This window comes from Pipistrellus kuhlii, unplaced genomic scaffold (assembly GCF_014108245.1).
Source record: "Pipistrellus kuhlii isolate mPipKuh1 unplaced genomic scaffold, mPipKuh1.p scaffold_m20_p_57, whole genome shotgun sequence".
Taxonomy (NCBI): Eukaryota; Metazoa; Chordata; class Mammalia; order Chiroptera; family Vespertilionidae; genus Pipistrellus; species Pipistrellus kuhlii.
In genome coordinates, this window is record NW_023425559.1 from 71,036 (window position 1) to 98,432 (window position 27,397).

The 27,397-nt window shown below is 68.4% G+C and overlaps 1 long non-coding RNA gene across 1 annotated transcript; it reads right to left on the reverse strand.

Annotated features, from left to right (window-relative positions):
• Positions 1–1,567: 1,567 nt before the first annotated feature.
• On the reverse strand, positions 1,568–24,816 carry LOC123651459. The gene is made up of 4 exons (XR_006740198.1): positions 24,550–24,816; positions 10,162–10,168; positions 6,470–6,477; positions 1,568–1,585 (listed from the first exon to the last, which is right to left on the reverse strand). It is a non-coding gene; the product is annotated as an uncharacterized LOC123651459 (long non-coding RNA).
• Between the last annotated feature and the right edge of the window lie 2,581 nt (positions 24,817–27,397).

The following is a 27,397-nucleotide window of genomic DNA, read 5'->3' on the forward strand; positions in this document are numbered from 1 at the left end:
AAAAAGTTTAGGAGGGGAAAGAGGGATGGAAGGGAAGGGAATGAAGGGAGAGGAGGAAGGCGGAATGGCGAACCCGGACCAGCCAGCCCCTCGCTGACCCCTGTGCAGCCTCTGGGTGCAGCCCCAGCCCAGTCCCTCCGCCTCCTGCCCGCCCGGCTGTGAGCCGCCCGCGGGCGTGTGGAGTGGGACTGCCCGGTGATCCGGGCATGGGGAGCAGAGAGCCCGTGCCCACCCGCCCCAGGCCCGCTGGCTTCGGAGGGCTTCCCGGACCCTGACAGCGTCTGCGGGGCCGGAGAGATGCCAGCGTTGGGGCTCAGCTGCCCGGAAGCCGCGGCCATGTGGGCCCTGCATGTGGGCATTTCCCTCCCCAGCCGCGGGCCTTCCCTCCGCACCCCGGTTCTCGGCCGCTGGGAGGAAGGGTCGCGCGGCAGGTGGGGCTGCGGGACCCCGAACGCTAGGGACTCGGTGGTGGGTTAGAGCTGATCTTGTCAGGAGTCTCCAGGACACACGGCTGGCAGTGCCATGGCTGCGTGGGTGGGGTGGGCGGCAGTTGGGGAGCCGGCCCCCCTGCTCTCCGGCTCACAGGCCTGCCTGTCGGCCCGAGGACCTTCCCAGGTCCAGGGAGGCGAGGGGGACAGGCCTGGAACAGTGACAGGCCCCGAGGGCTCAGAGCTTCTTCTGGAGCGGAAGCCGGTGGTCAGGACCCTCCTGGGCTGTGGCAGCTTCAGAGTGACTGCCGGGCCCAGAGGGTCAGCCTCAAGGCCACTGCAAAGGCACAGGCAGACCAGGGCCCTGTGGATGCCCTGCCGCCACCCCGTCCGCTGCCCTGGGGGTGGTGGGGGAGTGGGCATCCCCCCAGCCCGGGGCTCCTCTGGGGTGGGGAACACGCCCTTCCCCGGCGCCACGCTGGGCAATTCCAGGAGCGTCCAGCAGGGGGCGGCGTTGCACCTCAGGTGGAGGAACCAGCCTGGGCATGGGGTGGGGTCCTGCGGCATCTCCCCAGCTCTAAGCCTCGGACCGGACGGCCCACCTTCTCAGCTTGCAGCCTGGCGTGTCTTCGGCCTCGGGAGCGTTGCCTGCCAGCGGGTGCCTCGGATCCCTCCCATGGCCCAGCTCAGCCCGGTTGGCTGTTATTGTCCCATTTTCCAGACGGAGAGACTGAGGCTCAGGACTTTGGCAGGATGCCTGGAGGGGGCACCCCAGGCGCAGCAGGCTCTGGGGTTTGGGGCCAGGGCTCCAGTTTCCAGAGGCCCCAGGAGGCGCTGGGAGGTGGGGGCGGGCAGCCACGGGGGCCGGGCGGGTGGTCCTGAGGGGTGGATGCACCCAGAGTCTCCAGGGTCCTTCTTTCCAAGGCCAGTTTTCCTCTGTTACACCGGAGCCCCGGGCCATTTGCGCCCGCGCGCGCGCTCGCCTCCCCTCCCGCCCCCCAGCACGGTGCTTGCACCTCTGCAACGGGCATGGTGCCTGTTACCGGCCCCCGGTCCCGGGCCTGACCGGTGCTGGCGCTGTGCCGAGTGACCCAGGTGCACGGGGACGCCCCGGAGCCGTGCCGCCCATCCCAGGTCCCGCAGGGTCTCCGGCGCTGCTGTGCAGGGAGCCGGGCAGGCCCAGAGGAGGCTGTCTGGTGACTGACATTCCCGATGTTTCTGTGGCCACGGGCTCAGGTGGGCTAAGCAGGGGTTTCTGGTGACGGTGACCCAGCCTTCCTAAGGGTGGACGGCGCTCCGGTACAGAGTGCAAAGGGGGAGGGGGAAGGAGAGTGAGGCAGGGGAGGGGGGAGGGGGAGGAGGGCACCGGAGTTTGAAGCTTGCTCCCCCCCCCCCCCCCCCCGTGTCCTGCGGGCTGGGAGATGAGGTCCCGTTACTCCCGAGGGTCCCCCTGGGGGCCGTCCCTGGGTCACTGGCCGAGCCCGCAGGGAGGGCGCTGACCGCAGGGGAGAGGCCTCCGGCCGAGGGGCTGCTATTAATAAGTGACCGCTGGCCCTGGACGTGCAGGGGGCGGGGGCGCCGCGTTCCCAGGGCTGGCGCTTGGCCCGGGCCGCCCCTGCCTGACCAGCAGCCTCTGAGCGGTCCTGGGCCCCGCGGCCCGCGGGCAGGAAGCGCTGGGGCCGCGCGGGCCGCCCTCCTTTGGGATGTAAATATCCGGCCGCCCTGCAGCGGCTGCGGGCCTGGGGGGGCCCCAGTCACCCCGCCAGCAGCCGCCGTCACCCAGAACTTCCCGGGGCTGCTGGGGGCACGGGCAGAGCGCCCTCCTGCCGTTTGGGGCCGGGCAGGCGGGGCGGGCGTCCACCCCCTTCCCGGAGCCTGGCCGTGGCCGCAGAGACGGGCCGTGGCCAGGGCCAGGTGGCGTGCTTGTGGCGGCCTTGAGCCTCGGGCTCCAGGAGCGGGGACAGATGATGGAGGAGGCCACCCCAGGCTGGCAAGCCTCGTACCGGTCCTGGCTGGCTGTGCTGCATCCCCGTCCACACACACCCGGCCTCGAGGTGGACGGCTCACACCGGGCTGCCTGCTCCTGGGCCTCAGCTCGCTCTTTCCACCGGACAGAGGAGAATCCGAGGTTCAGAGTGGACCCCAGCTAGACAGCACGGGGAGGGGTGTGAAGGCAGCTCGGGGCCAGGCGTCCGTCCAGAGCCGCCCCTCCACTCCGGGTCCGGGACACCCCCCCGGGCACCCCAAGGCCAGCATTACCCAAACTCCGGCCCCTCGGCACCTCGGGGCAGCACCAGCGGCCCCAAGAGCCAGAGAGGGGCAGCCCTGAGTGGGGGGCGGGACATGAGCCCGGAAGTGAGCGTGGCTCCTCGCTCCCACCTGCTGCCCTGCACCGCCAGGCAGGCCTCTGGGGGCCTCGGGGCCTGGCTCCCCCCACCTGTGGAATGGGGTAGACACAGCCCACCTTGCAGACACACAGGAAGACCTCGCCACACGGCCGGCGTTGAAGACACACTGTGTGCGTTGCCCTGTGTCAGCCCCCGTGACAGGCACCTGGCCCGGCCTCTGCCCGGAGCCTGGGGCTGGAGCCGGCATGAGCAGGGCTCCTGGCCTGGAAGGGACCCCGCAGGAGCCTGGGGGGGGCGGGTGATGGCTGGAGGGGCAGCTGGCCTGTGTGCAGGGCCCGCAGCTGCCCCTTCGAGGCCTGGCTGGAGTGCCTCTACATGTCCACTGGGACCTCTGGGGCGGGGCACTGGGTCACCCCGCTCCTCACCCTTTCTGCCTCCATGGGGCTCTGGGACCCCCCACCAGGACCCCGGTCTCGGCGCTGCCGTCCTCCCTGGGTGTCCGAGTGCCAACAGACCCCAGGCTGCCCTGCGAGCCTGCACTGGGTGTCTGTGGGCACCCCCAGCTAAGCATGTCCTACACTGGGCCGCCCCTGCCCGCTGCCCCCAAACCAGTTCCCCCACTGCCCTGGCTCAGAGTGGGGAGTCAGGGAGGGGAGAGCCAGGCCGGCCCAGCTGTGGAGCCAGGTCACACTTGCCAGCCAGGTCGCAGCTGGGGGCCAGGTGGGGGAGGGCTGATGCTCAGAGGGCTCAGCAAGCACCTCTCCCCCAATCTCGTGTTCCTTTGGGGTCCTGGACAGGCACAGGGCAGTGCCGGGCTGGCCTCCGGTCGGTGCTGGGGCGTCCGGGAGGACAGGTGCGGCTGAGGCCGCCTCCTTCCCAGCGGGGACCTGGGAGCAGCGCGTGGCCTGGCCGCCTGTGCCCGCCTGTGCCGCCCGCCCGCCCGCCCGCCCGCCCTCGGGGGCCGGGTCCTGCCTGGGGTGGGCGGGGCCACCCGGTGCTGGGTCCGGAAGGTTGGGCTTCGGTTCCCTGGTGAGGGGGTCACCGGCGGGTCCCCAGGCCCCTGTGTAACTGAGCTGGGGCCGCCGGCCGCCCTGGGGGCCAGGTCACAGCTGCGCTCCAGTTTCACCCTCAGGGATGGGGCAGGCAGGTTGGGTGTCACCCCCACGGTGAGAGGCCCCGGGGTGGGGGCCCCGAGGTGGTTCGCAGACACGGGGTGGGCCTGGCTGGGCCCCAGGAGCTGTGGGAAGGCGGTGCGTTTCAGTGTCTAGTTTCCATGAAAAAAGATCCAACGTTCAGCCCTAGCTGGTGTTGTTCAGTGGATAGGGCGTCGGCCTGGGAACAGAAGGGTCCCAGGTTCGATTCCAATCCAGGGCATGTACCTCCGCTGCAGGCTCCTCCCCGGCTGGGCCCTGGTCAGGGCGCATGCAAGAGGCAACCAATTGACATGTTTCTCCCACATCCATGTTTCTCTGTCTCCCCCTCCCCCTCCCACTCCCTAACAGTCAACGAAGAAGCATCCCCGGCTGAGGATCAACAGCAGCAACGAAAAGCCTCTTCCTGTGAAATTCCGCTGACTTCTCGGCCCAGATTCTCTTCCCCGCTCCCCTCTCCCAGTGTCTGGGGACAGCCCCTCCCCCTGGAGGGGACAGGCCAGCACGTGAACCCCTAGGCAGGCGGATCCCAGGCCAGTGCACCCCTATCTGGCCTGGGTCTCCCCAAAGGCAGGCGAGGACGAGGGTGCCTCCTGCCCAGCGGGGTGAGGCCATGCCGCCCCGTGGATGTCTCTCTTCAGACCCACTTCACAGATGGGGAAGGTGAGGCCAGAACAGGGGAGACACCCGGATGGACCGGAACCCTCCCTCTCCTGCTGAGGGGTCTCCGCCCGCTGTCCTGAGCCTGCCTCCTGCGTGGGGTCAGGTGCCGGGCCCGGGGCCCGGGGGCACGGGTCCCGCAGTGGGTGCTGGTTGGTGGTGAGGAGAGCGTGGGCGAGGGCCGAGTGCGGGTGCTATTGGGATTTTCCCGGGGGCCAGGGGCTGGGCGGAGGGCTGTCAGTGGGCTCTGGTGAGCCCCCCCCCCCCATGTAGAACATGTCAGCCACCAGGATGTGGTCAGGCGGCCACGGCCCCACGGATGCCCGGCCGTGGGCCTGACTCCTGGGCTCCCACCGCCCCCGGTGGCCTCCGGCCTCAGTGTTCCGTCTGTGAAGTGGGCCTGCCCTCCCACCTCATCTGCCCTCCGACAGCCCCTGAGCCCGGGCCCTGTGTGGCGGCACCAGGCGGCGTGCCCAGGGCGGGTGCCAGGCTCCTCCCGCCGGCCCCGCCAGCAGCCGGCAGCTCTGGGCCGGTGCCCAGGGCTTTCCATCGGCGGGGCCTGGCTGGGGGCCAGCGGGGGCCCAGCGGGGGCTCTGGCCCTCACCCCACAGCTGCCACACTCAGAGCCCGGCCCTGCCCACACCAGCCCCGGGCCCGCGGGGTCCTCCCAGGAGGCACGGGACCCACCGAGGGGGCAGTGGGAGGGGGGCAGCGTGAGGCAGGGAGTCCCCGGCCTCCGGCGTCCTCCGGGGGGACCGGCAGAGCCGGCCCTGGAGTGCGGAGCCCTGGCCCCCAGCAGCGCTGGGCGCTGAGCGAGGAGGAAGTGAGGGGCCCCGCACCCCGAGGCTGGGCGGTGGGGACAGAGCCGGCCCACCTGGAAAGCTCTCAGGCTCTGAGCGTGTGACCCCCACCCTCCGTCATCCGTGCGGCATCTTGGAGCCCGCGGGCGCGAGATGGATGAGCGCAAACAGCCATTTCCCGGCGGCGGCAGCGGCGCTCTGCAAACAGGCCTCCTCCCCCACCGGACTGCCGCTGCCCCCGCCGGCTGAGCACCCGCTGGGGACGAGATTTGTTACCCAGCGCAGGGCCGCCTCCTCTGGGGCTGCTGGAGAGGGGGCGGAGGGGGAGGAGGGGGCGTGAGGGGAGGGGCAGGGAGGGGGAATGGAGATGGGCGGCCGGGCGGGAGGAGGCAAAAGAGGGGAAACCAGTGACGGAGGGGCCCCTCACAGCCCGTGGGGAGGGCGATCCATGTTCCGGCCGTCGGGCGTCGGTGGGAAGGGCAGCTGGCCTCGTGGCCGTGGCCGTGGCCGTGGGGAAAGGGCAGCTGGCCTCGTGGCCGTGGCCGTGGGGAAAGGGCAGCTGGCCTCGTGGCCGTGGCCGTGGGGAAGGGCAGCTGGCCTCGTGGCCGTGGCCGTGGGGAAAGGGCAGCTGGCCTCGTGGCGGTGGCCGTGGGGGCCGCACCTTGGGCAGGGCTGCTCCCTCCTGCCATCCGGTGCAGAGGCCCGGGAGCCGGGCAGGCGGGCCCAGCGGGCACAGGACGGGGCGGGCGCTGGGCAGTCGGGCCGGAGCAGGGAGACAGGACGCTGGGACAGGCACAGGGACAGGGCCCCTGTGGCCGATGCTCTATCCACTGGGCCACACCAGCTAGGCGACGGCAGTTTATGACGTTGAACACATCTTGGTGCCCAGCCGCCCGGCCTTGGCTTGTCTCCTTTTATAGACGTGTGTCCTGGCCCCCAAGACCCAGGCCCCGGACCAGCAAGCCTCTGGGGGTGCCAGAGCCCAACACCCCCCCCCCCCAAGCCTGCGCCGTGTGCCCCACCCTCGGCTTCCGTGGGTCCCCTGGGGACGGTTATGGTGTATCCATCAGGCTCAGTCCCACCCTGGGCCCTGCCCCCCCCCCCCCCGCGTTGTATTTGGGCCGCTGGCCCCAGGCAGTGGAGGTGACAGTGTGCCCGCCTGTCTGGCCATCTGACTCGGCCTCGCCAGCCCCGAGTGGACAAGGCGGCCGCTCCCTGAGCTCCCAGGCCTTGGGGAAGAGTTTCGGAAACCCGGCCGCTTCCTGCTGTGAATGTGCAGGGGGTGGGGGTGTGTGTGGGGCACGCAGGCGGACGGGCTTCAGTCCGGTTCCCGCGCCCTCTGCACAGGTAGGCACGTGGGCATTCCACCACGTGCGCACTCCTTCTGCGGGGGAGGCAGGCCAGGATGGAGACGAGGTCGGCTTCTCTAACTGGGAGCCGCCTCCTTTTACAAATAATATTTTTATAGCTCTGGCTGGTGTGGCACCGTGGATAGAGCGTCGGCCTGGGGACTGAAGGGTCTCGGGTTTGATTCTGGTCAAGGGCATGGACCTCGGCGGCAGGCTCCTCCCTGGCTCTGGCGGGGGCGGGGGTGGAGGCAACCAATCAATGGGTCTCTCTCACATCCATGTTTTTCTTTCCCTCTCCCATTCTCTCTAAAAATCAATGGGAAAATATCCTTGGGTGAGGATTAAAAAATATATACATATTTTTATTGATTTCAGAAAGGAAGCAGAGCCAAAACCGGTTTGGCTCAGTGGATAGAACGTCGGCTTGCAGACTGAAAGTCCCCAGGTTCTCTTCTGGTCAAGGGCATGTACCTTGGTTGTGAGCACATCCCCAGTGGGGGGTGTGCAGGGGGCAGCTGATCAGTGTTTCTCTCTCATCAATGTTTCTAACTCTCTATCCCTCTCTCTTCTTCTCTGTAAAAAAAAAATCAATAAAATATATTTAAAAAGAAAGAAAAGAAAGAGAGGGAGAGAGAGAAACATCAGTGAGAGAGACTGACTGACTGGCTGCCTCCTGCACCCCCCCCCCCCCCATGGGAATCCAGCCTGGAACCCTGCGTGTGCCCTGGCGGGGACCCGAGCGGGACTCCTGGGTCACAGGTGGAGGCTCAGCCCTGAGCGCCGGCCGGGCCGATGGGAGCCTTCTCCCTGCCCCCTGCCCCCTGCCCCCTGCCCCCTGCCCCCTGCCCCGGGCACCTCACCCACCAGGGCCAGCATAGACACAGTCCCGGGTCCGGGTCGCCCTCCCACGCTCCCCTGGCACCTGCCTCTGCCTCGGGTGCCCTGGGGCTTCCTGTCCGCCCTGGACGGTCAGCCCCAAGGCCGTGGCCGTTGTCCTGAGGCCAGCCCCGGTGCCAGGCCCCCTGAGGAGCCGGACTCCCCAAATGGACGATTCTGTTCCCTTTCGCCCGCGCTGGGCCTCTGGCCACACAAGCTCCCTCCCCGGCCCCCAAGGGAGAGGGAATGCGGCCTGGCCTGCGAGGCCTCCCTGCGAGGCCCAGCTGACTTCCTGTGGAAGGTCCAGTTCACGGAATCTGAGAAACCTCTGTTCGGAGGGCGGGACTCACCCCCTGACGCCTCCCCCTCGCATCCCTCCCGGGAGCAGGCGATGGCGCCCCCCGACCGAGGGGCCAGGAGGGCCCCCTGGAGGGGCTGTGCCTCGCCCCCCACCCTCTTCTGGGAAGTTCTGTGCCTTCCTCCCCGCAGGGCGTCTGAGAGACAGCGTGTGGGGTTGCCCGGGGTGCCCTCCCAGAGCCGGGCGGGTGGCAGGCACCCCGGAATCCCCGCCACCGGCCGGAGCCCCCTCCGCCCGGAGCGCCCGGAGCACCGCGTGTACCTTGCGCTCCTCCCGGCAGACGCATTATTTAGGGACGGGAATAAAAAGCCATTCACTTTGCGTCAATTGGCCATTTAGTTCAATTTGCGTGTTCCTGCAGGTAATTACCCCGGAGTAACGCGCCGTCATGCGCCCGCGCCGCTAATTGCCCGCGTCGCCATGGTGACCGCGGGACGCCGCGCCGCCGCCGCCCTGGAAACGGCGCTGAATGGGGCTTTGTGCGCCGCCGGAGCCCGCGAACAGCGTGAGGTCACCGCCGCCCGTTGCCGGGGAGCTGATCGCCCATCGGCAGAAACGGGACCTCTCCCCGCGCCAGGGCCCCGCCGCCCAAACGTTGTCGGCGTTGCTAGGCAACCCCGGGATGACGTCACTCCCAGGGCCCCGCGGCCGCGGTGTCATCGCTGCCTATTGATGCACCGCGGCGGGGAGGGGAGGGTGCCCTGGAGGGAGGGGTCTGAGGGGTGGGGAGGGCTGCGGGCGCCTGGTGGCCCTCCCAGTGGCAGGTTTATTGCCACCAGGTCAGGCTAATGGGTCCAAAGGAAGAGGGACGTGGCCCAGCGCATGTCTGAGAGCGTGCCCGGCCTCAGGGAGGCGGTCCAGTGGCAAAGCCCCCCGGGCGAGGCCCTGGCCGGTGCCGCTCAGTGGTTAGGGCATCGGACTGCGCACAGAAGGGTCTCGGGTTGGATCCCCCGTCAAGGGCACACCCCTGGGTGGCAGGTTTGCTCCCCACCCCGAGTCAGGGTGTGTACGAGAGGCAACCAATTTGTGTGTCTCTCTCACATTTTTGTTTCTCTTTCCCTGCCTCCCTTCCATCTCTCTAAAAAGCAATGGAGCCCTAACTGGTGTGGCTCAGCGGATAGAGCGTCGGCCTGCACTGAAGGGTCCCAGGTTCATTCCGGTCAAGGGCATGTACCTTGGTTGCGGGCACATCCCCTCTAGGAGGTGTGCAGGAGGCAGCTGATCGATATTTCTCTCTCATCGATGTCTCTAACTCTCTATCCCTCTCTCTTCCTCTCTGTAAAACATCAATAAAATGTATTAAAAAATAATAAAAAGCAACGGAAGGAGGGGGTGAGTGGGGGAAAGAAGGGGACAGACATAGGTAATACTTTCAACAACAAAGGTTTTTTAAAAGACAAAGAGCCCTGGGAGAAATGCCCTCAGGAGGATTACGTATGCCCTGCTCTGCCGCCCTGCCACCCAGAACGGAAACCCTGGCACCAGCGGTTTCTGTCTGCTCACGCCCAGGCCACAGGGAGCTGCTGAGTGGACGGCAAACCGACGGCCAGGCAGTCCGGGGGCTCAGGGGCCGAGCGCAGGCTGCTGGCTTCTTTTCTTTACTTTCTTTTTTTAAATCCTCACCTGAGGCTGTTTTCCATTGACTTTTAAGGAGAGTGGAGGAGCGAGGGAGAGACAGAGAGAAACACCCAGGTGAGGGAAGCACCTCCATGGGCTGCCTCCTGCACACGCCCCGCCCGAGCCTGCAGCCAGGATGGCAGGCGGGCTCTCTGTCCACTGAGCCAAACCGGCCAGGACTCTTTCCTTTTTAAAAATGTATTTTCATTGATTTCAGAGAGGACGGGAGAGGGAGGGAGGGAGGGAGAGAAACATCAAGGACGAGAATCATCGATCGGCTGTGATGAGAGCACTGCCAGCGTGGCCTCCTGGGTCCACGCTCAGGGAGGTGCCCGGCCGCCTGGCCTGTCTGGCATCTGACCGTGGGGCGGGCCCCTCCTCTCTCCCACCTCAGCTTCTCTGCTCAGTGAGCCCCCGCCCGCTCCCACGCTGCGGCCAGAACGCCCTCCCAGGGCCGCCCTGGTCCTCGGAGGAGGTCGGGCCAGCCTCCCCCATCCAGCCGGCGAGGGGTCCCCAGGAGACAGACTCGGGAAGATCTGTGGCCAGGGTGTCGTTAGGGGGCCCTGCTGCTAACACGGCCCCTGGCCGGTCCCGGGAAGTGGGGCGCCGGGGGAGGGGCCCTGGCTGGCGTGGCCGTGGCCCTGACGGTGGCCCTGGAGCTGTGGTGCCCACGGTGCCCACAGCTCCCCAGGTCTCTGCGCCATCACAGGCCTTTGGCAGCGAGAAGGAGGCTCCCTGTGGGTGTGGGAGCCGAGCCGCCCTCCCGGTGTCTGTCATCACTGCAGCGCCCACGGACGCATTGCAATCGACAGCCACGGGCCCACGCGCTTCGGGAGGCGGGGGGAGGGCAGGTGAGGGCTGGCTCTCCACGCCCCTTTGTCTCCCCCAGACGCGCCTGAGGCTCCGCGCCAGCTCTCTCCTAACACCCGCTTGGGTAATGGTTTGGCAAGGACAGGCCTGGCACAGGGTGGCTGTAAGCGGGGCACAGGTCCCTGGAACCCTGCTTCGCGGCCCACAGGACGGGATGTTCCTCCCCAGCTCCCGCGGCGTGGCCTCTGGCGTGGCCTCTGGCGTGGCCAGCCCGTCCTCTGGGACCCCCCCAGGCACTGCTGGCCATGCCCGAGCCAAGCTGTCCCGCTCACGGGAGGCCCTGGGCCCCGGCCGTTGTCCTTCCCACCGCAAACCGGCCCCACCGCCGCCCCGCGGGGCCTCCCTGGTGTGGGGGAGGGGAGGCCGGTGGCGGGCAGGGGGTCTGGGCAGTTTTTGGCTTCAGGAACGTGGGGGGCGGGAGGGGGACGGGCCCACGCGATGACGTTACTGATCACAGCTCTCCATCTCGGGGACTGTCCAGGGTCAGGCGTGGTACCCACTGTCCCATCCTCTTGTCGCACAGAAACACAAACCATGACCTGGGGCAGGCCCCCATTTTACAGGCCAGGAAACTGAGGCTCAGCGGGGTGACACCACCTGGGGGCTGGCCTTCAGCAGAGCCGGGCTCCGGCTCTGACTCAGGAGGTGGCTTGGGGGACAGGCCGTGGAGGGGCATCGGGAGGGAGCGGTCCTGCCCGGCCTGGTCAGAGAGGGCCCTTGGTCTGAGAGAGGGCCCTTGTCATGATGACAACCCCTCGGGCTCTGTCCCTGTTTCTCCGTCGCCCTTCCCCCTCACAGGTTGGGCAGGATGCCCAGGGGGGGTTCTGTCAGTCTCTAAGGGGTCCCCAGGCTCCACGGCGAGGGGTCCTCCGTGGCGTGGCCCGTGGGGGGGCAGGTGGCCCGCAGCCAGTGGTGACGGACGGACGGACAGACGGACGTGGGGCGCCACACAGAGCCCTCCCCCAGCCCCAGCCATCTCCTCACTCCTGATTTTTCTTTTCTTTTTCCCCCTGATTTTTCATTAAAACGGCCACGGGCTCTGAGCTGCCCAAGGTCACGGAGGGGCTGCGAGGGGAGCGGAATGCGGCCATTACGCCGCCTCTAATGTCCCCGCGGCCGCGCGGGCCCGGCACCATCAAGCACCGGGACATCCAATTCCCGCCTGTCCCGGCTCCTATTAGGCTGAGTGATCTCCAGCAGCGGCGGCGAGGGGGCCGCGCAGCCACAGCGGCCTGAGCCACGGCCTCCCCAGGACACGGGCCTTGCACACACGGGGCTGAGAAACGGCTGCGCCCAGGCCACGGCCCCACGCCCCTCGACCAGCGCCGTGTCCGGGGTCTGGTCCCAGGGAGCGTCCCCTGGACCACATCGCCAACACGAATGCCCTCCTATTAGAGTAATTCTTTTTCTTTTTTAAAAATATATTTTATTGATTTTACACAGAGAGGAATTGAGAGGGATAGACAGTTAGAAATGTCGATGAGACAGAAACATCGACCAGCTGCCTCATGCACCCCCCTGCCCCCCTCCCCTCCGCACTGGGGATGTGCCCGCAACCAAGGTACGTGCCCTTGACTGGAATCGAACCCAGGACCTTTCAGTCCGCAGGCCGGCGCTCTATCCACTGAGCCACACCGGTTTTGGCCTGTTAGAGTGATTCTGACGGCGGCCACATCACACACGGGGAGGCTCACCCTGTAACTGCAGGGCGCTGGCGTCCAGCACGTTCGCCGCGTTGTGCAACCGCCGCCTCCATCCGGCTCCCGAGCGTTTCCTCACCGGAGGAAACCCTATCCCCCTCCTCCGCCCTGGCAGCCCGGCCGCCCCGCCGCCGCCGCCAATCTCCGTCTCTGGGGACCGGCGCGTTCTGCTTAGTCCGCACGCTGGACGCAGGCCCGACGTGACCTTCCAGGCCTGGCTCCTCCGCTCCGCGGTGCTTTCGGGGTTCACCTCGCCCCACCCCATAGCCCATGTCCCCTCTGCACTCCTCACGGGCGAGCGACCTCCACGTGTGGATGGCCACGTGGCTCGCCCACGTCAGCTGGGGGCCCGGGGGCCGGCCCGCCTCCTGGTGGGCCTGTGTGAACGGAGCTGGGTGAACATGGGTGCGCGAGGGCCTGTGGGTGCTTCCCTGCCAGCCTCCTGCCGTGCAGAGGGGGTGTGGCGGGTGTTGGGGTCATCTGCGCTGACCTTTCTGGACGACCCCCCGCACTGGTTTCCTCCTCTCTGACCCCCTGTCCTAAGCACCAGCCGCCGGCATCCGCAGGCGGTTCCTCTCACCCTCACGGCGCCTGCGTGACCCACGGGGAGATTCAGTCTCGGGGTGTGTGTGAGTGTGTGTGTGTGTGTGGTGGCGACACTGATGTACGTGTGCAGCCAGACTGCCTCCTGGGCCCAGATGCTGCTGCTGCTGTTTTAATATATATAAAATATATTTTATTGATTTTTCACAGAGAGGAAGGGAGAGAAATAAAGAGCTAGAAACATCGATGAGAGAGAGACATTGACCAGCTGCTCCCTGCACACCCCCCACTGGGGACGTGCCCACAACCAAGGTACATACCCTTGACTGAAATCGAACTGGGACCTTTCAGTCCGCAGGCCGATGCTCTATCCACTGGGCCACACCGGTTTCGGTTTAAAAAAAAACTGCTACTGTTTTAAAAAAATATTTTTATTGGTTTCAGAGAGGAAAGGAGAGGGAGAGAGAGAAACATCAATGATGAGAGAGAAGCATGGGTCGGCTGCCTCCTGCACGCCCCGGGCATGTGCCCCGATGGGGAATCGGGCTGTGACCTCCTGGTTCAGGGGTTGATGCTCAACCACTGAGCCACGCTGGCCAGTCGGGCCGCACGGGGTTCTGAATCTGCCGTCCCTGAACCCCAGCCGATGGCCGCGGCCTCCCGGAGCCCGTCTGCCTGGGAGCAGGGCTCCGTTCCTGTTCTAGTAGCTTCCGAGGACGAGCTCCTCGCCGGCCATGACCTTGTGGCCTTCTTCTCTGTGGCTCCCCCTCCCGCACCATGCACACAGTGGGTGCTTTACGAATCCCCAGGTGGTGACTCTAATGGGCCCCGGCGGTTTTGGGTGGATCCCAGGGCGCGGTCACGGCTCTGAGAGGCTGGCAGCTCCTCGGGTCGGTTGGTCGGTCGGTCGCCGGAGGGGCGCCGGGCCCCTGGGCGCAGCAGGACGGCGGGTGGGTCAGCGGGGCAGCGAGCCTCCTGCGGGCTTCAAGGGACAGCATGCTTTGGCGCAGAGGCTGCTGCCGGAGAGCACGGACCGCTCACCTTTGCTGGAAAAACAGATCTTTCTCTCCTCTCCTCCATCCCGAGCAGATGTTAGCTTTCCCATATGCAGGGGGAGAAATGGACGAGACATTTAGCAAACGGCGTGCGGGCCGAGCCATCGCTGATTTCAACGGGGCCCATAAAATTTTATGAGCTATTAAATCGTCCGCAAGCGCCTTTACCATACCACACGAGGCCTGCGATGGCCCATTACGGAGAAGTGGGTGACACGGGCCTCGCCCCCCTCAGTGTGTCCAATCAATACCACGCTAACCGGCCCTGCGCCCTCGGCGGCGGCCAGGGTTGCCCTGCGGGCCGGCCGGCCGGCCGGGGGGTCCTTGAGCATCCTGGAGCCTGACGGCAGGGCTCTCAGCGAGGGCGGGTCCCCTCGGCGGAGCCTTCCAGAGCTTCTGCGTCCTGCCTGGGGTTCCCTGATCATGGGCTGGAATGGGGGCCCGGAGACGGGCATTGTCGCAGGGACGCCCACCCGGCGGCAGTGCCTGGGCCGGAGCGTGGGGGCTGGACCCCCTGAGGGGGGCGTGGGCTGCAGCCAGGGAGTGGGCACAGGCAGGATGAGGGGCACAGGCAGGGCGTGGTCCCTGAAGCCGGGGAAGGGACCCCTTGACAAGGAGGACAGTGCCAAGTGGGTGGCACCCATGTCCTCCCTGCAGCTCAGAGGCCGTGAGCCCTCCCGCTGTGTGGACAGGAGCCCGGGCTCCCAAAGGCGAGCTCGCGCCCCGCCAGGGAGGTCCCGAGGTGAGAAGGGAGACGAGTCCCTTAGCCACCGCCACCCGGCCTGTGCCGCCTCCTGTCCTGCCCGCAGGCCGGCCGGGGCCCGCTCACCTGGCTTTCCACCCCGACCAGCGGCCGCTGTCCTCACTCCTTAGGTGCTCAGGGGCCCGGGGGGTGGGGAGGGCCTGCCAGCCGAGGGGGACCTGGCAGCCATGGCGGGGGCAGCCATGGGGGAGCAGCCACGGGGGGAGCAGCCACGGGGGGGAGCAGCCATAGGGGGGGAGCAGCCATGGGGGAGCAGCCACGGGGGGAGCAGCCATGGGGGAGCAGCTATGGGGGGGAGCAGCCATGGGAGAGCAGCCATGGGGGGGGAGCAGCCATGGGGGAGCAGCCATGGGGGGCAGTCATGGGGGAGCAGCCATGGGGGGAGCAGCCATGGGGGGAGCAGCCATGGGGGGGGAGCAGCCATGGGGAGCAGCCATGGGAGCAGCCATGGGGGAGCAGTCATGGGGAGCAGTCATGGGGGGGGCAGTCATGGGGGAGCAGTCATGGGGAGCAGTCATGGGGGGGCAGCCATGGGGGAGCAGTCATGGGGGGCAGTCATGGGGGGGCAGCCATGGGGGAGCAGTCATGGGGGGCAATCATGGGGGGGCAGTCATGGGGGAGCAGTCATGGGGAGCAGCCATGGCGGGGGCAGTCATGGGGGGGCAGTCATGGGGGAGCAGCCACGGGGGGCAGCCATGGGGGAGCAGTCATGGGGAGCAGCCATGGGGGAAGCAGCCATGGGGGGCAGCCATGGGGGAGCAGCCACGGGGGGGCAGTCATGGGGGGGCAGCCATGGGGGGGCAGTCATGGGGGAGCAGCCATGGGGGGAGCAGCCATGGGGGGAGCAGCCATGGGGGGGGAGCAGCCATGGGGAAGCAGCCATGGGGGGGAGCAGCCATGGGGAGCAGCCATGGCGGGGGCAGTCATGGGGGGGCAGTCATGGGGGAGCAGCCATGGGGGGGAGCAGCCATGGGGGGGCAGCCATGGGGAGCAGCCATGGCGAGGGCAGCCATCGGGGGGCCTGGCGCCAGGACTGAACCCTTTGCAACAGGCCAGTTGGGCAATCCCCGCAGCGGGCTCCGCTGGGAGCTGGGCGCCCGTCCAGCCTGGAGCAGCGTGGACGGTTTCCTATCGCTGTTTATGGGGCCGCCTCTCCTCTGGGGGGTTAGGAGGGGCCTGGAGCCACGTCTGTCTCTGGCCTGGTCCCTGCGATGCTCGGCTCTCTCCCCCTGCCCCCACCTCCTCCAGCTGGAGGAGACCCCAGCCAGAGGCTTCCGGGCGGAAGGGCCCTGCAGCCCGGGCTGGGGTGGGTCAGCGCCCGGCAGGGAGGAGAGCCAGGCCGGCCGCTGGGAGAGCGCCTGCCAGGCCCAATTAGCGGGCCTGGAGGTCCCTGGCCTTCCTGCCGGACCTCCCGTGGGACCCGGCTCTGGTTCCTGCGTCCCACGCCCCGGAGTGCAGGGGTCGGGGGCCGCAGCCTCCCTCTCGCGGGTCTGGACAGGGAGGGGACTGCAGGCCCGGCCCTGGGACGGGACCCGCCTGCTGCCGCCATGACGCGGGCTGGCCAGGCGTCCCGCCCTGCTGGGGTGCTGGGGGCGCCTCCTCACCACGCGAGGTCTCGCCGAGTGAGGCAGCAGGCCCCGCCTCGAGGCCCGGGTCCCTCTCGGTATAGAACGCCGTGTCCCCTCGGTATAGGAGCGCCGTGTGCACAGCCACGTGCTGGCCAAGTTCACCGCGGGCCCTCCCGCCAGGCCCCCCGAGCTGAGCGGCTCTGCAGAGCGCGTGGCCCGGAGCGGGGGGCCCTGGGAGGGGAGCGGGCAGGCTGGGAGCACCTCTCCGTGAAGCCAGACCCCTGAGGGTCCCCGGAAAGAGGGCCCGCTTGGGGAGTGGAGTGGGAAGAGGGAAGAAGGCCGGGAGGGGAGGAAGCCGGTGGATGAGGCGGCTCTGTTCCCGGGGGGCCGGGCCGGGGACTTCGGGGCTTCACCGAGCTCTGGGGGTTCGTGCTGCTCAGCAGAGAGGGGGATGGGCTGGAGGGGCACAGACGGAACTGGGGTCTGAGCTCTTACGTGCCCGTTGAACCCCGTGAGAAGTGCCCAGCAGGGGAGGTGGGGGGGTCTCGGTCGGCCCCTGCTGTTGCCGTGCTCTCTGCCGGGGCCACCCCAGGCCTGCGGGGGCTCCTGGAAGCGGCTCCTGAGACATCAGGTCTGTGGGTGTGAACGAGGCCCTGGGGGCCCAGGTTCGGGTCAGACGGGACATTTACCAGCCTCACCCGTCACCCCAAGCTGCCGTGCCATCCTCAGACACCCCCTTGGACCCCAGTGGGCAGGGCGCCAGGACAGCCCCTGGGCAGCACTGCGGGGCCACCTAGAGCTGGCGGGGGCGCAGCAGGAAGGAGGTCCCGGGGCCGCGCGGAGGGGGCACCCAGGTCACCTCCTGGTCCCGGGGGTCAGAGGGCACTAAGGCCGGTTTAGGGACGGGGCGGCAGGCACTGGGTACGCGCCCCGGAGCCAGGGCCGGGTGCACGGAGCAGACAGAGGCACAGCCATTCGGGGCGGGGGAAGGAGCACATTTCCGCCCGAACCCCAGGCCGTCAGCCTCCTTGGCCTCCTTCTTTTCGGGCGCGTGTCCCCCTGGGAACTGGGATGGGCACGGAGGCAGCCCCTCCTCCCCGCCAGGGACTGGTTTCCAGGGCGGGGCGGTCTGGGCCGTGTGGGTGCTGGGGCTCAGGGAGGGCGGCCCAGCCCGGCCCTGGGAGGGACCCCCCTCCCCGTGGGAGCCATGCCGCCGTGGCCCCCACCCCCGAGGCCGTCTTGGTGGTGTGGCCGTGACTCCCCCATCCCCCCATCCTGACTCCTTCCCTCCCTGGCTGGGCCCAAGCTGTGCCTCTGTCACTTCCCTGGATGGGGCATGCCTGCGGGGTGGGGCCACCCCTGGGCACGTCCGGTCACCGGGGGCTGGGGACCTGGCCCAGCTCAGGGCATGTTACCCCCCCCCCCCAATGCCTTTTGCCGCCTCACGCTTCCCTGGGCCGGGCCGCTGGCCCAGAAGCCGAGGAGTCCCCCTCGGCCCCCCTCCACCCCCCTCCGTCTCCCTCCGCCTCCCTCCGTCCCCCTCCGCCCCGGGCACTTCAGAAAGGGGACCCATTTGGCCGCTCTGAGTGGTTTTGGCTCACAGGTACCCTAGGCTGGCCTTGGGGGGGAGCCCCTCCAGCCGCGGGAGCCAGAGGGGTGGACAGCTTGGCAGCCCTGGCATTGGCTGGGACCGTGCCCCCTCCCGCCCGCGCCTCCTCCCGCCACCCATGTCTCAGTGGGCCTCCTGGCGGGGCCATGCCTGCTGCAGCCAGGCGGGGGGGACGCTCCCTGCCCCCCGCGGGCTGGCAGGGGTTCAGGGAGCCGCCCTGCCCAGGGCCCTGAGGACCAGCGGCTCCCGGGGCTGAGCCCTGGGCCAGGCGTGTGTGTGACGCTGGCGAGGAGCAGGCCGTGGGACAGGCCCTCCCTGGGCGGGCGGGACACACCCCCACCTTCTGGGCCAGCAAACGGGGCACCCCGCAACCTGGAGGGATATTCCTTCTCTGTTCAGTTTTCTCCTGCTCCCCGGCTCCATCCACTCACGGCGGGCACCATGAGCACCTACTGTGCGCCTGGCGCTGTCTCAGCCCCGTCTCCCGGCTGCCGGCCTCCACACGGGCTCCTCCTCCGGGCGGGTGCCTGCCCGCCCACTGCCCAGCCAGGCCCCGCTGCGGTCCCCGGCCTCCGCGGCTCCTGCCGCTCTGCCTCCCTGCGCCGGGCCCTGCGGGTGCCCGTCCTGGGGCGAGGCCCCAGCCGGTGTGCCTCCAGCGCCCAGTCCTGAACCGGTGCTGGGTGTTGGGAGAGGTGGGGGCTGGGGCGGTGCTGTCGGAGAGGTGGCTGACAGCCCCTGCAGTCGGAGGATGGGGCGCAGACCTGGGGGCGCAGCGGGGGGCGGTGGGGGGACCTGCTTCCCCGTTGCACGCACCTGCCCAGCGTATGGCTCTGGTCCCCCCAGCCGGCTGAGAGGGAGTGAGCCGCCCACTGCACAGACTGGGAACTGAGCCTTGAGGCTCTCCCTGAGCCCCAGGGGGGGAGGGGGAGGAGGGGGCTGAGCTGCCCAGGAACCTGGTCTTGTCAGGAAGCCGGGGTTTTGGCCTGGGCCCCAGCGTCTGTGCCCTCCGCTCGGTGTGCCCTCTGCTTGGTGGGCCTTCTCCTCCGTGTGCCTCCTCGACTGCCCGCCCGCCCAGCGGCTCCTGCAGGCGCTGCCTTCCGAGGCCTGGTCTCCACGGCCGCGCCCTGAGCTCTCCCGGCGGCTCCTGCTCCCTGCCCGGCGGGTGAATGTGGGTCCTCCAGAGGGCTCCCGGGGCAGCACTGGGTGCTGTGCACCACACATGTGCTCCGTGTGTGCAGCCACTCAGCCACTCACACAGAACACATGCTCCATGTGTGTGTGCAAACAGACCCAGCCACTCACACACATATCACATGCTTTGTGTGTGCAGACACTCAGCCACACACACACACACACACCACATGCTCCGTGTGTGCAGACATGCCCAGTCACATGCACAAAACAACCATGTGCGTCTGCGCACGCCCGTGTTCACAGCAGAGGCGTGTGTATGCACCCACGCGGAGCCGACATCTGTCCACGCAGCCAGCGCGGCCTGGAGCACCCCCCTCCCCTGCCTCTCCCTCCCCGGAGCCGGGGGGGGGGGCAGCTGGTGCCGCCCACGCTCCCGGCAGCTGGGCCTTTTGCAATCCCTGCATTTGTTTCGCAGGCCGGCTGCGCAGAGGCTTTCAAAACACTCGGCTTGTTTACGCGCTCCCAGGAACATTTTGTCTCCTCTCCAGCTCAGCCTCCAGAAGGACCCGGAACGTGCCCGGCTCCGCGGGGCCAGCTGTGCGCCGTGCCAGCAGCGGCCAGCTTCTTAAAGGGCCAGCTGGCTCACCGAGAGCGTGCGTGCGTGTGCGCGCATGTGTGTGCGCGTGTGTGTGCATGCGTGTGTGTGTGCGTGTGCATGTGCGAGTGTGCGTGTGTGAGTGTGTGCACGCGTGTGTGCATGTGCATGTGCGTGTGCGTGTGTGTGCGTGTGTGGGTGGACCCGGACAGAGGCCAGCCGGCCAGGGCTGCTGCCCCAACACGGGCCCTCCAACACGGGTCAGAGGTGAAAGGAAGCGTTACAGGCTGGAGGCTGGGAGCCGGCACCCGGGGTTGGGGGGCCTGGGAGGAGCCCCCCATCTGAACACACTGCTGATAGGATGGGTCCCAAGTCTTCATTGTGACCTTGTAACCCACTCAGCTGCTCCCCGAAACAGGGCTGGGGTACCATGGACAGTGAGACGCCCTTTCCATCCCCATCTTTCTAAGGCTGGACCTCCGAGCAGGGTCCCCCCACACCGAGGGTCCCCCCACACCAGGGCATGTCCCGGGACAGCACAGGCCCACTCCACGGCGGGCTGTAGGGAGGTGTTGTGGCCCAAAGGGCAGCTGCCTCGCTGGGAGCTGGGGGCCGAGGCTGAGCGAGGAGGAGCCATCCTGTGCGAGAGGGTCCCCCGCCGCCCCTCCCCCGCTGCCCGTAATTTGGAGAATGACCTTTGCCTGGGTTCTCTCACCTGGCCTCTTCCTGGGGCCTCTTCCCTGCCCAGCGCCCCCTCCGGCCGCCCCCTCCAGCTTCCAGCCTTTACAACCAGCGCCCCTAATCCGCAAGCCATAGGGCGACCCCCATACCTACTCCCGCACCCTGCGTTTCCCTCCCCCAGGCCCTGCTGCCTCCGGAGCGCCCGGCCGTCTGGGCCTCAGCCTGGCTGGTGGGGCTGCTCAGCTCACAGTGTGACTCTGTTTTTCCCTTATTTATTTTTTAAAAATAGATTTTTATGGCTTTCCGAGAGGAAGGGAGAGGGAGAGCAACATCCATGATGAGAGAGAATCACTGACCGGCTGCCTCCTGCACGCCTCCTACTGGGGACCCAGCCCGCAGCCCGGGCCTGAGCCCTAACGTGGAGCCGCACCGCGCCCTCCTGGCTCCGGCGGACCCTCGGCCAGCAGGAGGGGACCGTGTTGCTGTGGGGCCTGGGCTCCGGCCGGTCTGGGGTTATGGTCGCCGGAAGGACAGCAAGGAGGTGGCCTTGCTTCTAGTCTGGGTCACTGACCCCTCGTCCTCCTGGACTCTGCCCGGGGACTCTGCACTCCGGGGCCCTGGCTGCCCCTCCGTCCCTCCCTGCACAGCAGCTGAGGGGACTCCCCAAACCCCAGGCCGCGGGCTTCACACCTCGGCACCTCGAGGGAGCCCTCCCCCACCCCCTTGGCGGCCCTCCGGCCAGCACACTGCTCATCGGCTCCTGCTTTCACCGTCCCTCCCCTTCACCCGCTGCTGTGGGTGCCCGGGGCCAGGCCCTGTGCCCAGGGCATCCAGGTGCCAGGCGGGCCATCTTGGGGGGGCGTCGGGGGGGCATCTGGGCGGACATTCCTGCATTCCCCAGTCCACGGCCGTCTCTCTGCGGCCTCCTCACTCCACAGGGGCCCGAGCCGAGGGCAGAGGCAGCGGCCAGGCCTCCGGCTGGAGGTCAGAGGGGCTCTGGGCCTGATGTGCCCTGAAGGCCGGCAAGGCGGACCGCAGGGTCCTGGGGTTCAGGGGCCGAGGCCGGGAAGCCCTCAGTGAGCCATGCGCCCATGTCCGCACATGGGGGTGACGTCCCCCGTGGGCCTGGGCCCCCCGTGTCTGCAGCCAGGGACACCCGTCCTCCCCCTGCCCAGAGGAAGGGGTACTGACCCCTGTTGTGCCGGGTCCCGTGTGGCTGGGACCCTCCAGGTGGGCGTCCGGGTCCGAGTGTTCCAGGCCCGGTGACGGCCACGCCCAGAGCCCGGGAAGCACCCGCCGAGAAGGTCTGTTTACGTCTGTCCTAAGGCAGCGTCCCGGCTGCGTGTCCCGTTCCGAAGAGCCTGCTCCGGGCTGGCATTTCCCTCTTCTCCTCCCTCCTCCGGCCCACCCCCGCCCGCCGCCCTCACCGGGACCCGTGCGCCCAGTGCCAGGCACGGGGGGCGGTGGACTCTGGGTCTGACTGGCACTGCCGGGGCTGCCTGAGCCCTGGCCCTGCCACCCAGCAGCCCCCGCCTGCCTGGGCCCCCCCTTACTCCCACCTCCGTGTTCTCCCCACTCGCCTGGTCTCTGGAGGTCCCTGCCCGCCCCCCTCGCCACAGCCTGGCAGGGTGGCCTGCCTGCAGGTCCAGCGGCCATGTGGGGGCGGAGGTGTGAGGGCGGGGCGCCCAGGAGGTTGGTTTCATGCCGCCCAAGTATGAGGAGGAAAACGGTTTGTGGGGGATGGATGGGCGTCCGAGTCTATTAGTGACCAACCAGCTGGGGAGGACGGGTGATCCTGACCTTCCTCCCAGGGCACCCACCCCCCACCCCGCCCCGAGGGTGCCTCCTGTGTGGCCACTGGGACCAGGCCGGCAGCGTGGGTCCCCCTGGGACGGGCAGGGACACCGAGGCCCCGGCGGACTCTGGGCTGTAGCCGGCCTGGCCGTGCTCGGGGCTGCGGGCTGCCGGGGCGCGCTGGGATGCTTCCGGAGACCGAGTGGTTCGGCAAGGGCGGGTCGGCGGGCTCCAGCTCAGGGCACCGTCCGCAGGCTCCCGGCTGGGTGCTGCCCGGGGCTCCCGCTGGCCCCTCGCTGGCGCCCGGCCCACTGGGCTTCCGTCTCCACCCCAGGCCCTCAGCTGGCCCTGACCCTTGACCCCGGCCGGGGCCAGGGCGCTCCTGCTGTGGCTCCTCCCGCAGGCTGCAGCCAGGGCCCGGCGGGCACCCTTGGGGCACAGGGCAGCGGGCAGTGCCACCCTCTCCCAGCGGCAGACAAATACCCGCGTGGATGGAGCCACAGCTCGGGGACGCGGCGGGCTGTCTGTGCGCTGCTGGGAGAGATGGCGCTGCATTTAATTGTAATTTAGGTGTAAAATACGCCTCTTTGGCGGCAGCCTCGCGCCTTGTGCTAATTACTCCGCCGCGCTCCCCGTTGCCCCGAGAGCAGTAATTTACAGCTGGCAGTGCCTAACGCAGACGCAGTCCCTGCCCAACGCACTCTCAAGGTGGGACTGAGATAATCACTAGAGACCGTTCTATCGCCCAGGGTCCCCAGCTCTGCCGCGCTCGGAGCGGGCGCCTGGCCCTCACACCCCGCCCGCCGGCCCGGCTCCGAGGCCCTCCCTGGGCTCCGGTGCCTCTGGGGGACGCATGGGCCCGGAGGGTGCCCCTGGGAGAGGGACTGCCCGCTGCTCCTCGTTAAGTCAGGGCGGGATGGCGGCCACATGGGAGGCGGGAAGCCGGGCCGGCTGCAGAGGCGTTTGGCCTGCCCGGGGGAGGGCTGACTGCAGGATGCCAAGGGGGCGCCTGGTGTGCCATTGCCCGAGCAGCTGACTCTCTGCCTTCCTGGCTTAGCATGGCGGGAAGAGATCGGTCCAGTCATCGTGGGCAATCCACGCCAGCCCCACCCACCACAGGGTGCCGCGGCCCCTCAGGCACCATTCTGACGCAGAGGCCACGGGATGGGCTGGGAGGGCGGGGGCTGGGGCCGGGAGGAGGAGGGCGGCTCCGATGGGGCGGGTGGCACGGGACATGGCGGGAGGTGGGGGGGGGGGAGAGGAAGGAAGCTGGTTGCTCAGCGCCAACGCCTGGACCCCGAGGGGCTCCTCAGGGCGCAGCCCCAGGCGGGGCCTGACCAGAGGCGTGGCCAGCTCCCCCTCCCCCCCCCCCAAGACCTGGGCTCCACCTTGCCCTCACCTGATTGGCGACTTTGGGAACCTGACCCCGCCCACCTGCCGAGGGGACGCAGGAGCGCCCGGTGGCCCAGGAGCCTGGGGTGTCCCCGGACTGGAGGGTGGGAGGGTGGTCAGGAGCCTTCAGTCCCCTGGGAGGTCAGGGAGGGCGCTCTGTCCTCAGAGCAGCTCCTCGGCCGACCTGCGCACAGTGGGGCCGCAAATGCCCACAGCAGGACCCTCGGCCACCCCCGGCTGCAGTTTCTACGCTGCCCCATCACGGTACGATGCCCGAGGGGTCGCATTACTGCCTGGCCCTTTTTAAAAAAAATATTACCTTCACTGATTTTAGAGAGGAAGGGAGAGGGAGAGAGAGAATCATCCATGATGAGAGAGAATCCTGGACCGGCTGCCTCCTGCACGCCCCACACTGGGGAGTGAGCCACAACCCGGGCCTGTGCCTGTCCAGGAATCGAACCCTAACCTTCTGGTTCATAGGTCGACACTCAATCCCTACAACACGCCGGCCGGGCCCCTGTCTGGCTCTGGTGTGCGACCCCGGAGCCGGTCTCTGTGAATTCTTCAATGAGGAGCGGAAAGGGGCAGGGGGACGGAGGGTCCTGGCGTCAGGCCGTTTGGTGAGTGGGGAGCCGAGAAGATGTGGCTTTTTAGGGTCCCCATTCCCTGGATGGAGGGCCCCAGCCCGATGTCAGCTCCTGTGGAGGGCGGAGCAGGTGAGGGTGCCCACGGCTCAGGCCCCTGGGGGAGGTCACAGCCCTGGCCGGTGGGACCCACGGGCGGGCGGCATCCATGCGTCTTCGACAAAGAGCCTCCTAAAGGGGCCTGACTGGAAATCGATGCTTTAAAGCTGAAATCAATGGCCATAACGGGTATTAATACTGATGGTCCTCTCTCACTGCTCTCTGCAGCGGGGGGTGTGTTTAAGGCTGGGGGGCGCCGCGCAGTGCGGCGGGGGGGCGCCCCGCAGTGCGGGGGGGCCGGGGGGGCGGGGGAGCAGCCCCTGTGCTCGGGCTGAATGCTCAGGTCTCCCAGCCCCGTTCCCCACGTTCCCGGGCTGTCGCTGTCACGTGTGGGCAGGGGCGCGGGGACCTGGGTGGCTTGGGGTGGGTGTTGCGGAGGGAGGTGGGCTGGGTGCTGCGGGCCTGTGTGCTGGGCGCGGCTCCCACGCAGCGCACAGACGGTGGCCCTGCTTGCCCGCGTCCATTCCCTGGGCCCGCATTCGGGTTTCCTCGGAAGCTTCTGGAAGGTGTAACACAGTGCCCTGAGCTGCGGGTGAGGAGGGGCCAGGTTAGGGCACAGAGGGAGCGGGTACCCCGCTTCCCAAGCCTCGGGGCTCACTGTCCACCGAGCAGGCAGGAGGCGTGGGCCCCGGATGAGGTGCCGTCCCACCTCTGGGCTCCTGGTCCCCATCTGTGGGTGGGGCTGGGGGCACGGGCTGGGGGCACAGCCCCGGGAGGCCCTCCCGGGCCCTGGCTGCCTGGCTGGGGCTCCCCACGCCCAGACCCGGCCGCCCCGGCTCCTGCCTGCCCGCCCTCCTGTTTGCCTGCTACCCGTCGCCGTGGCATGGACAAACGGACTGAGGACAGACTGGGGGAGAGATAAGGCCAGGCCAGGGACCAAAGGTGAGGCGCTCCCCTCCCTCCCCCCCGCCAGGTCATCGCTGACCCTGACCCCTGTCTGCCTGCGCCAGGGGCGGGGACGCCGGCCAGCGTTCCGGAAGGCTCCGTGTCAGCTCCGGGAACCCCGGGGGCAGCTGGCCGCTGGAGACACACAGTGAACGTAAACAAAGGCCCCAACAGCCTCTGTGCACCTGCCTGCTCCCCCCAACCGCCTTCCAGGGCCTCACAGCGCATTGAGTTGTTACCCCCATTTTACAGACCAGAACACCGAGGCCGGAGCTCAGGGCTGTTAGGACGATGGGGAGCGGGGAGTCTAGTTCCCGTCGCTCTGACTCTGGAATCCACGGGCCAAGCCCAGACCGGCGGAGGGCTGGGGCGGGCGGGCAGGGGGGTAGGGGGGATGGGCAGGCAGGCAGGCGGGCGGGCGCGGGACCCAGCGCAGGCAGGTCTGGACCGCGTTCTGCTCTCTGTTGCTCTGGGGCCTCAGTCGGAGCCGCGGTGGTTTTCCGTGCAGACGGGATGGGACGGGACGTTCTGGCTAATGAGACGCGGAGCAGCACCCGCCGTCCGCAGGAATGCTCTGAGCTCCCATGCCGCCCGTGACTGCCGGCGCCCGCCCGCCCGCCCACCCTCTCCTCCGCTGGAACAGGGAGGTTCCACGCCGGAGGGGGTCCCACAGCCCGGGAGCCAGCCGGCTCCCCCAGGGCTCCCAGCCCCCATCCTGCCCGCTGTCCCACTGGGGGGATCCCCGGGGACGGCGCAGGGGAAGGCGGCTCTCCTGTCCCTCCCGACGGGGAGCTCCAGCCCCGCACACGGCCGGCCGAGCTGTGCGGCTGGGGGTTTGGGCCGTGTGGCCCACTGGTTGGAGCACTCCGTGGGGCCGGGGGTCAGAGCATGCCCGGCTCCAGCTCCACTGGCAAGGCCCCTGGACTGGCCTGGGCCTCAGTCTCCTCATCTTTAAAATGGGAGCTGTTCAGGGTGAGCGGCGCTGACCCAGCAGCTGAGGGCCTGCTGGGGTCCATGTGTGGGTGCTGGTCCCCGTGCCTTGCTGGCCTTCCGTGTTGCTGGGCTGCAGACGAGGTTTGCTGGGGACACCAGCTTCTTCACACCCCACGATGACCCTCAGTTGGGGTGTTGGTGGGGAGGGGCCCTCCCTGGGGTGGGGGGGTAACAATTCCTGGGTGTGCTCATCCCCGGGGGGATGGCGCCTTCTCTGCTCCCCACTGTGCTCCCAGGAGAAGCTGCCTGCAGGTCTGCTTTAAGGGGGGCGCCTGGCTAAGAGGGTTACCCCCACATCACAGGGGAGGCACACACAGACCAGCTCAGGAAGCGTGACTCTACTGGGAGCGGGCCTGGGGGGCTGCCTGGAGGAGGCGCCCTGTGAGCACAGACTAGGAACAGCTGAGGTGGGGAAGTCAGAGGGGGGCTCTGTGCTCCTGAGGCCCCCCCTGTACCCCGCACCCTTAGAGCTGGTGAGCCAGCCCGGCCCTCCGCCTCGGACCCGGGCGGACAGGGAGGCGGCGGCCCGGCTGGGTGACGGCTCCTGGGTCGGCAATGCTGAGCTCTTATTTGTGCAGAATCACTGTCGTGTCATTAGCGCGGGGAACGCTCTGCGGGTTAAACGTTAAGCGGTGTGTGCCTGGCCCGGCTGACGGTCAAGGCCGTGGGCCTGGGTCCAGGCGTTAGCGTTCTCAAAGGACAGGCTGGCCAAGGGCCGTGGTGACCCAGAGCCCCCCTCCCGGGGTCTCGGATGGGCCCAGGGACCGGCCAGCCCCTTGAAGAAACGCCCAATGCCCCCAGGGCGGGGGGACCCCTCAGGAGGTGGCGGTGGATGGCGGGCAGTAAGGTGGATGATCTGGTGGTAGGTGGGTGAGGGCTGGGTGCCTGGGTGCCCGGATGGCCTTGGATCCACCATCTCGGTCCACATCCGGATCCAGCTATGAGCCCTTTGGCCGTGCTGGGCCCAGGCCCTCCGCACCCGCTCCTCCGGTGCAGCCTCGGAGATGCGTGTGTGGGGCTTGGGGGCCCTCCTTCCCTGAGGGGCTGGGTCGGGGAGCACTCCCTGCCCGCATCGCTGGCCTGAGAGGGGGTAACCCTCAGGCTTCAGGGCCTGGAGGTGGGTCGCTGGGGGAGCGGGCAGGAGTGTGCCGGCCGGGAGCTGCCCATCCAAGAGGCGGCTCCGAGCGGCTTCCCTGGGAGACGTGGTGGCCCGCCTCCCCGCCCCGCCCCCTGCCAGCCGCCCTGCCCCCTTCCAGCCGCCCTGCTCTCTCCCACCGGTCAGGGCCCCGGACCGGCGCTGGCTGGCGTCCGCGCTGGTGGCCGGCCTTGGCCTTGGCCTTGCCAGGGGAGGCCGGGGTCACTGGAAGTGGCGCTGGACGAGGTGATGGGACTTTGGCTGCTCGGGAAGAGCGGACTGTTTGTCCACAGGCTGGGCCCAGTGTCCACGTGGAGCTGGCCGTGGCCTGGAGCGGGAGCTCTGGGAGG